General features: G+C 30.4%; 1 pseudogene; it reads right to left on the minus strand.

Moving 5' to 3' along the window:
• Window positions 1-5,738: 5,738 nt before the first annotated feature.
• On the minus strand, window positions 5,739-7,389 carry LOC113391019 (annotated as a pseudogene).
• Window positions 7,390-11,193: the final 3,804 nt, after the last annotated feature.

The following is an 11,193-nucleotide window of genomic DNA, read 5'->3' on the forward strand; positions in this document are numbered from 1 at the left end:
TATTTTTGAACATACAAGAGACTGCGCATTTTGTAATCGATTTTATTTCTGTACTAGAAACGAAAATACTCTATTTATATTTTTTAGTTCCATATACGTTTCAATGTTTGTAATGCTCAAATTTTCGATCCATATTTTATCTAAGTATGCTTTTTCATGTCGTTGCTTGTACCATGTAAACCCAAGTTGAATATTTTACTTTTTATATATACGATTTTTAAATTTCGGAAAAAAGAATGTCTTCCACATGTGCACCACTTTTTTTTAATTATATGCTAATTCTTGGGTAAAAAATTTTCTTTCATTTCACTATTGAATTCTTGGATAAAAAATCGGAGTCTGAATCTAGAAAAATGGAAGGCGACAGAGTTTAGATTTTTCATGCTATATGCAGTCCTAAAAACTTATCTGCCCAGAAAGCTATATAAAAATTTTCTTAACTTTCATGCTGCTATGAGAATTGTATGTTCAGAAACTCCAATAAAAAATTATGGGATCAGGCATTGGTAATGATCGAAAAATTTTGTTCGCGATTGGTAAAACTATAAGGAGAATGCATGCTTGTATGTAATACTCATGGTATTTTTCACATGATAAATTATGCGGTAAGGGAAGAAATCAGTGTTGACCAGTGCAGCTGTTTTCCATTTGAAAGATATTTGGGACAGTTACTAAAATTGATACGAGGACCAGCAAAGCCTTTGCAACAAGTATCATGCAGACTACTCGAACAATTTCATGATAAGTCAAATGTAGATCCAAATGATATTGAAATACATAAAAAAAAATCCAAGATTGGTTTTGTTAAAATAAATGGATATAAAATGTATTCAATTAATAAAGATTGCCATATATGGCTCCCTAATAAAAAGATAATGTGTGTGGATGAAATAATTGAACAGGAATCGCATTTACTTTTTCGAGGGTTTCTCTTTCCCTTTTGACCCACACTTGAAAACAAAGTTGTAAGGTCTTTGCTCATACATTTTTTTATCATTGATGTAATCAATTGCTTCTTGTTTGTTCCGCCGGTCAGAGTTAGCTGAATCGACTGTAAATAAGAACTTATTAAATAAATTGCATATTAACTATAGAAAATATTTGTATTTACCAAATCACTGAAGATATCCATATTTTTCAGCTTTTCTTCTAAATTGTCTAATTCTTCATTCGTCTTAATAGGTAATATAAAGTTAGTTTTTTTTTTCACGGATTGAATCTGTGAAGCTGATGCCTTGTTTCTCTTGACGAAAGTCATCAGCTCATTCAAAATCACTTTGAAAGATCTCTGGCCACTTCTTCATCTTGGTTTGTTTGTATCTCCATTGAATATATATTAAAATAGATTATATTGTTTAATTCGGTGTAATAAAAATATTAAATAACATACCTTTCTGCGCTGGTTTTTCTTTTTCTGGGATAGAGCTCAGAGTCGTCTGAGCTCTCAATACACGATTGATTTTGAGTTCTTTTTACATACTTCCTCAGGTTTTTATAATCGCTGGTGCTTCTCACGAACCTAGCTTCCAATTCAGAGTAATCTCTAAAAGAAAGAGGCTCGCACGCCTTCAGCATCTTATTTAGTTTATAGCCTGCTACAATTTCTGATCATAATTACATAGTCTTCTTCTCATTTACAGGCCATGATGAGGGCACATGTCCGCATGAACCCTCATTTTAAAAATCACTATATTCCATGAACACTATCAAATATAATGGTACCGATTTTGAAATTTATTTAAAAAAAAACTATAACTGATTATTTGAAATATTTAAATAAAAATAAAATAAAAATAAAATTATTTAAATTAAATAATTGAAATTATTCAAATTAAATAATTGAAATTCATTTTTAAGAGAACTTACCTCCATATTCACTTATTTAAAATTTAACTACGTAAACTTACTAACTACTTAAACTTACTACAAATACCTTCAACTGTTGCGACGATCAAAACTGGAAAGAAATACGAAATGCAATTGCGATCCTTGCAACTACAGAAAATTAAATTTTGGCGCGATTATTTATTAGTGTGGGCACTGATTTACATTTCAAATCTTCAAACCAGATGCGTAAAAAATGTTCCGCAATATGCATTTATTAGAATATATAGAATGATATATTCATAAATAATAATATCAATAATAACTATGATATAAATAATATTGATAATAACATAAATAGGAGTGTTTTTAGTAAATGTAAGTACATCGAACCAAATTCTTGAAACATTTGCATTCGAAAGTAGTAAAGTAACGCATACTAGTGCACTCGAATATATGTTTCCATATTATTCTTGAATGTTTCAGCGACGTACAATTTATCATTTCTTGAAACACTCAGATAATATTTAACAGACATATTGTTTTCGAAATTAATATTGGTGTTTCGAAAAGCCATTTCTATATTGTTATCATGCCAGCCTTCGTATATAGGCGCTTCGACTGATGTTACCGGTATACATATATTTTTTTCGGTTTCTCTGGTGAAACGCATTCTTTTCAACATTTAAAATACTGCTCTGTCCAGCCGCCTGCAGCATTTGCGTTCTACAAACATGATCTTTAATTTATTGTGACAACTTTCTATAAACATAGTTCAAAAATCACCCTCACATAGTATTGCACGAATTATTAATTTGGTGGAACTTTTATAAATATTATTTACTGTATGAAAATTAAAAAAACACCACTTTTTTGCTAATTATTTTGTTATTTTTCTACAGTTTATTACATCTCATCTTATTTTTTTGTTTATAAATTAGTGGTGTGCAGTGGAGATATTATTTACTGTATGAAAATTAAAAAACTCCACTTTTTTGCTAATTATTTTATAATATATTAAAAAAAATGTTATTAGTACCATTAACTTATTTTTAGAAAAGGTTCAGGTCTTTTTACATATTGTCTTTCTCTTTTTTAGATGACTTTTATCCATTTTTAATTTGGGATGTGTGTTATTTTCGATATGTAGTTCACATAGAACACAAAAATTTTTAAAGTTTGGATCTCCTAAATATGCTGGTGATAAGGAACGTAAAGCTAAACTGGGATCACACTCAAAGTGAAGCCATCTTAAACACATTCCACATTGTTGCCAAGAACTGCTGGATGGTATTAAGTCCCCATTGCATTTTTTTTTTTTTTAATTAAAATGGCCTCGTTCTATACGAACATTTTAGCCAATATCAGTTAAATACATATTACAAAATACAATAATATAAATTACAAAATATTACTTCTGTATGAATATTCAAAAGACAAGAAAAAATTAATAATAATAACGTATCATCCTTAGCTTGATTTCCATAAGTCACTACAATTTTATGTTACAATCATTCATGAAATCCAGCAACACTCTATATATTCCTATATTACTCTCACTAATAATGTGTCTTGCATTTACTGGAAATTGTACTTTTAGCTGTTGTAGTCTTTTATACAATTTCTTCCGTTCACTTTTATATAATTTGCAATTCCATTGTCCATGTTTATTAGTTTTTAATTTACATATGCTATCTAAAGGGAGTCTTCTTATCTTCTACCTCCCGTTAGAATTATTCTCACATCCTTTGTTATGTACTTGACTTACATTACTTATGCCTTTATCTGTTTTGTTAGCCTGGTTTAAATATTTACCAATGGTATATATAATTTCCTCTAATTCTTTACAATCTTTGTTTCTCTCAGATTCTAATTTTTCCCTTAACTTCATTACCAGTTCTATGAAGTGATTTAGTTGTCCTTTATTTTCTTCAATCTTATTCGTTTTATTACTGTCCATGCCATCTTTTTTCTCTTCATTATCGCTATCGTTATCTTCCTGGTTATTTGGAGTTTTGTTTCGTTTTTCTCACTCCTGTCGTGTATTATGGGTTTTTGTGTTGTGTTATGTTAATTATTTTTGTATCTATTTCGCTCCTGTGCGCTGGGTGGGTCTTCCGTTATTTTGTTGACATTGCTATGATTTGTACTGCTTATGTTATTGTTGTTTCTATATGCCAATTTAGGTACCGTTGTTGTTGGTCTTATGATTTCTGGCTGTTGATATATTTCTTTATATTTTTTTATCGGTACGTCAGGCAGATCGGGAAAATTGATTTTATTTTTAATTTCTACTTCTGGTCTTATGACATCAGCATATGTTTTATTGTTTACTATCGCCCTGGCTTACCTAAAACTTATATTATAGTCGGTCATTATATTTTTTATTATTTTATATTTATTAGTATTTACCACATTTTTTGTCTTTTACCTGATGCTCTTTCTTGCATAGTGCGCATGTCGGAGAATTTTCTTTGTTTTCACAGTCCTTATACTTGTGTTCGCCTGAACAATGACTACACCTTGTTTTACCCTTACACTGATAGGTCACGTGGCCGTAATTTTGGCAATTAAAACATTGTGTAATTTTATTGTATTGTTCGACCCTGAATTTGATTGCGTATATCGACACACGATCAGGTAATTGTTGTCCCCTGAAGGTTATTACACAAGTTTTTGTAGGCACTAATTTATTATTTTCTTTTTTATTTATTCTTTTTAAATCTAAAATTTCAACATCTGATTTTATATCTTCTCTTATCTCTTGATCTGTCATATCAGCGTCTATGTCGTGTATGACACACTTCCTAATTAGTGAGAACGTGGGTATATATGCTCGCAATTTGTTTTTAACGAACACCTCGTCCTTAATAATATTATTTGCTATATTATAGTTATTAAATATAATTTTGATTCTGTTTTTTCCTATGGATCTTATTTCAATTATATCATGTTTGTATTGTGGAAAATTTTTAAACATAAACTTGCCTATTGCCATTTGGTGTACCACTCCATTGTTTATATTTTCGGATTCCACGTAGATAATGAATGGTCCTATATCACTGTTTGAGTAGGTCAAATTTTTATATTTATTATTATATGAATTTTTATTTATATCATTATTTTGGCTAATTTCTTTTATGGGTTCATTAATTTCTAAATTATCCTGATCTTCTAATTCTAAATCCATATTTTTGTTGCTATCTGTTTCTGTACTAATATTTTCTTCTTCCATACTTTCATCCCAATTTGTTTCCGACTCTTCCGAGATATCTTCACTAGTCTTGATAGAAGTTTTAACATTTTCTAGTTTTTTAGAAGTATTTTTTAGTCTTTCCGTCACTTTTTTAATTTTATCAGTTTTAACACTTTTAATTGATTTATTTAATAAATTAATACTAACACTTTTTTTCCACTATGTAGTTTATTGCCTAAATCACTTAATTTTTTAGAATATTCACTTTTCTTGGTAATTAAACTATTATAGCATTGTTGTGTTGAATTTAAATCTTCATTATAATATGTTTTTATTGCATCAGCAATGCTTGTTCCTAAAATACTGATTCTATTAACATTGTACTGAGGCGGTGATGACTCACCGTTCTCACGGGTATAGCCCGCGCGCTGTAATCGAGCCAGATGTAAATATTACGTTGAATATTTGATACGCAATTACCGTACGACGCAATAAGTGTGGTAGACGCAAGTATTATAAAATATATATTTATATTAAACTAAAATAAATATGAAATATAAAAATGAAAAAAATACGAAATACAAAATTAGTAACTCTAAAATACAAAATTAGTTACTCTTAAATACAAAATCAGTAACTCTAAAATACAAAATTAGTAACTCTTAAATACAAAATCTTTAACTCTAAAATACAAAATCAATATCTCTAAAATACAAAATTAGTAGTCGGCAACGGTATGATATATTTCAAAGCATTCTGGTACATGTAGGGGAACTTCACACTTCTTGCATTCCCACGTTGTTTCTTTGCGTTTTTTATTTTTGTTACAAACTGCACAACGACTTGACGGTCTTAATTTTGATGGTGTTGGATCAATATGCTTTGGAAAATGGCCCCATTCTTTCGCTAAAAGTCTATCTGGCGCATCAACAAAAGCTAATACGCCTCGTACTCTGTAAGCCGGTTTTGGCATATTTTTTAATAAATATTCAGCTACGTTGATCTTATAGTCGACATAACATAGTTTCTTTCCGTGATTCAGTTTTTTCCATACGATATAAGAATTAAAAAGGCCTATATCAAACAGATAAAAAAAAATTTTTATATCCTTTCATGTATTTCCTCATTATTGGAAAACATGCTAATATTTGATCTTGGAGATCAATTCCATTCATTCCCTTATTGTACTCTGTAACACAATTTGGCTTTAAAGTGCGTTTAGATCCTTGCGAAATCATTTCGACTGTTTCATGTTTTGTCGACAACATATAAACATCTCGTTTGTCTTTCCATTTTAGAGCGAGTATTCGGTTGCAGCTTCTCATAACGTACTCCCCTTTTTTTAATTTTACACTGCATAAATCTTTTGGCATATTTTTCCTATTCGAACGTACTGTGCCAATTACATTTGTTTTATATTTATATGATAAGGTCATAAATAATTTTGGGGAAGAATACCAATTGTCTGTGTATAATAAAGTGTGACCTCTGTGCAACACTGATTCAGCAAGTTCTTTGACTACACTTTCTGAAGCGCTATCTTCATAGTTCAGTTTATCCTCGCCGGTATATATTTTAAATTCAAAGCAATAGCCGGAATTGGACTCACATCGTTTATAAAATTTAACACCAAACCTGGCTCTTTTCGATGGGTTAAATTGTTTATAAGATAAACGCCCCTTGAATTTCATAAGAGATTCATCTATGGAAATGTCTTGTTTCATTACATACAGATCTTTGAATTTCTGGTTTAAAAATTTAATTATAGGTCTAACTTTGTACAATTTATCTGTTTTGTCAACTAGACTGTTATTTGAAAAATGCAAACACCTTGTAATTTGTAGAAATCTTCTGTAAGGCATTGATTTTCTAAATACGGGTGTTTCGATAACAGCTCTTTTCGACCAGTTCATTTGGATTCTTGGTTTCACCTGCGACATTAATATGGTCAATGCAAAATATCTTCTAATTTCGTTATTGTCCACAGAAAACCAAGTGTCGTCAATTTTTCGTGTAGTATGTGAATTTTGCCGAATTTGATTTGCATACTGATTCGTGGCGGTCACAATATTGTTCCAAAAAATATCATCAAATACTAGGTTAAATGTATCTAACTCCGATCTATTATTTCCTAAATGGCATAAGGCAGCCTCTGTTATACCAGCAGTCATTGTATAGTCCCAGATTTTTGGATTATTTCTTTTTGCTTTCCAAAGCCAGGACTCTGGTAGTTGATCGTCATCGGATGAATCATCAATAATAACTATTCGCTTATATTTTTTTCTAAAATTGCATATTTCTTCACTACTGTCACTATCATTAGCACTATTTTCACTATCTTCATCACAAAATCTTCTTCTAGACAACATCTTGTGCGATTGCTTTTCTAGAATTGATGAACGTAATTTTTGATTTGTTAGCTTGATCAAGAACTACTAGCAACTGTTTTTTTTTTTTTTTTTTTTTTTTTTTTCTATCTCTTTATTAACAGCAATCAGAATACAAAGTATCCTATGAGCTATTGTGATAAATTTAACATATACACACACATGCATACGTACATGCACACAGACATACTCACACGCACGTTAACAGAAAAAGAAATTATATAATAGTAATCACTTCAGCAAGTGGTATACTAATTGGCTCAGGTCCTTCGGCCATTTACTGGAAAACTACATATTTTATGATCTAATGTTATGAAATTATCATATACACTAACATACGTACATACATACGCACAGACATTCACACACACACTCTCTCAATAAAAGATTTATAAATATTTAATAGCGGTCACTTCATCAAGTAATATCCTGCTTAGATCAAATCCCTCGGCCATTTCTTCTTCAATCTTCTGCTGTTTGGAAGCAACTGTTAAAGATACGAAAAGGTAATAGAATAATAGAATTACATCACAAGCCCTCCTGACGGGCGATGCCCGTTATGTCTACAATCGGCCAGGTTAGTCAGTTATACGAGTCGTGCGACCGGGCCCGAACGCTGCGCCAGTTTGTTTATATTTTTGGCTCAACATTTTCGAATCTAAATTGTAAGTTAAGGGGTTAGTATCATCTTCTAGAAGTGTTGTCAACTCAATCATGCCTGTGCCTATGCCATAGACTCTAGTGGACTGTAGACGGTAACAAAAGCGTAACAGTCACAAAAAAACACAACTTTCACTATGTTGATCGTCTTGGTATTCTTTGAGAGCACTTCTAATCACTTTTTCAACTTTTAAATGCAATATTTAATGAATATTTACACTATATCAATGGAAAATTCAAATGTTTCAACATAACCTCAAAAATGATTGTGAACAATTGTAAAAATAAATTTAGTGAAAACTCGATCACAAAAATGTCCAAAGATTGTAAGATTTTGGATACATACTCTTGATATATAAAAAATAAATTCTTGAAATTTAAAAGAAGAGGACATAACTATAAGTTAACAAACGATGAAATAGAATCAACATAAGTCAAATATAGATATCATATAGAAATGATTTAAGGGGGTATTCTACTGTAGAATTTTGAAAAAATTGAAAAATTTTTTTTTTCATATTTTCAAAGTTTAGTTATTCGAAAATATGTCATTGAAAGGATTTTTCAAAATTATTATTATTTCCTGAGTTATAGCCGTTTTAGTGACGTGACCTCGGTTTGGGTCCGACTTGTCTCAAAACTTTGAACGCGTTTTTCTCGGAACTACTTCTTTCGAGCTGGCGGTAAGGATATCTCGAGTTCTAATGAACCAATTTACTTCAAATTTGGAGAGGATCTTCTCTATACATCGCTTTATCGTATGGACCTTGCCCAAAACTATAACTTTTCATTAAGTATTTTTAAAAAAATTGGAATTGTTAAAAAAACATGAAAAAAACTAATTTTTTTTTCAAACTGCCGCCATTCGAACAAAAATTTTTTTTCAGCTTATCCAAGGTTCATACGATAGCGACATCTATTATAATTAAGAATCCATCTATTTTTTATGTTTCTAATCACCAGGAGGGTTGGAATCATGTACGCCAGGACACCCTCTTTTTTTGGGAACCCCCACTTTGACGGCTCATAACTTTGTGAATTTTAATTATTTTTTTTTAATATTTTTTTTATATAATAATAAAATATCAATAAACAAATGATAAAAAAATCGATAGTAAAAATATTATTTGTTTTCTTTATACAGCGCTTCAAAAACCGGGCGAAATTCATGACTCTACAGTAGAATACCCCCTTAATATCCATCATGATATGATTAGAACTATGTATATTAGAGTTACTATGTATATTAGAGATAAAAAAATCAAATCAAATTGAAATATTTGATCCAAATGAAACCAAAGTTTAAATTACTTGTTATAAATTGTTAATTTAAAAACAAAGCATTTAAGTTAATCGAGGTTTAAATCTTGAAACCTTCTTGAACTTAGTGGAAGTAGGAATTAAATTTATAATACTGTATAAAATCATTGAATATGGGATCACCGATATGAAGATAGGATATGATTGATATAGCATAGAATTTAAAATACTCTAAAATAAAAATGTAATAGTGTAAAAACAGAAATATTTTTTATTTAAATTATTAATTTAAATTTATAAATTATTATTTGTTTTAAACGTACGATGTTGAAAAAAATTACTGAGCATTTTATACAATTTATCTGAATCATTTTCAACAATCGGTTTAGGAATACTGCGGACGTTATCGCAGACGGCACTCTTCTCGTCGCGGACGGCACTATAACCGCCATGGTGGGCAGTATCATCACTGCCACGGCTGGCAGCATTATAACCGCCGCGGTCGCCTCGCCCGTCGCGATTATTATTTTGGACACCGCGGTTGTTTTTTGACCACCCTGGTTTTTATCTCGTCCGCCGCGATTGTATCCTTGGCCGCCGCGACTATCGCCGCCCTTCTTATTTTCTCCTTTCTGCTGTTGCTGTTGGCCAGGCCCACTTTTGCACCAACTTGCTTGGTTGTCTGAGGACTAAAATAATAATTAATAATATAATAAATAAATAAATAAATAAATAATAATAGCTGAATGCTAAATATATTTATCAATGTATTTATATATTATTATATGAATCTAACCTTATCTTTTTATGCGTGTAGATTATAGTTTTCTTCTCTTTGAAGAATTTTTCGAAGTATATTTTTACGTTTTCGCCGCCATCATACAATACTGGTAGGAGAGATAATGTACTTTCCTCCTTTTCGTACATTAATTCAATTGCCTTGAAACACAAGCCAATGGAAATCATGTCGAAATCTGTTATAAAAAAAGATAATGAAATCAAGGATGTTACATTTTCATGATATATTATTCAAGTTTGAGGAAGGGTAAATAAAACCTTTGTAAATATTTAGGGGCTGTTATCGTTGTGTGATTTTGTAATTAAACACCACTTTGTAATAATTAAACAAACATGTGTTTAATCATTACAAAGTGGTCGGCAATATGAGTGTAATAAAAAAATAATAATACTGTTCCGATCAACACAAGGACAAATAATTAATTGAACGCAGAGAATGTTCAGAGAAAAAAATCCGTATCTCAATCCTGAATATTTACGTAAAATAATTTATATACACATATACATATATATTAGGGTGGTCCTTAATATGGTCATTTTCGAATTTCTTTGCTCCCAAGAGCTCAAATTCTTCCAAATTGATAAAAAAAAATCACTAAAAATTTATATACATATATATATATATATATATATATATATATACATATACATATACAGAAATATATACCTTTGTCCCCTTTTGATGCTGCACAGAGCAGAACCACGTATCCAAGATAGGATTTTGTTGCAAAAATTTCTCCTACCTTTTGAGGTCTCATCAGTTCTACATCTAAGCTATAATAATAAGTTTTCTAATTATACACATGTTCTAAATAATAAAAAAAGTGGATTTAAATCTCTTACACAATCTTTTTCTCGCAATAGGATTTTGTATCAATATCTGTTAATATGATGAGGACTTCTTCTAGTGGAATGTCACTTATTACTTTGAAATTTTTTATGTTGGGCATATTTGTAGTTGTAGTTGATGCTAGAAAAGTTAATAATGCATATCACAACAAGGTAAATGTAAGTGTAAGCAGCAATTTGTCGTATGTCATCATATGCATGATGCATGAACTCCCGAAA

This window comes from Ctenocephalides felis, unplaced genomic scaffold, assembly GCF_003426905.1.
Source record: "Ctenocephalides felis isolate EL2017-DRISC unplaced genomic scaffold, ASM342690v1 CF-g0.4_SCAFFOLD_03730, whole genome shotgun sequence".
Lineage (NCBI taxonomy): Eukaryota > Metazoa > Arthropoda > Insecta > Siphonaptera > Pulicidae > Ctenocephalides > Ctenocephalides felis.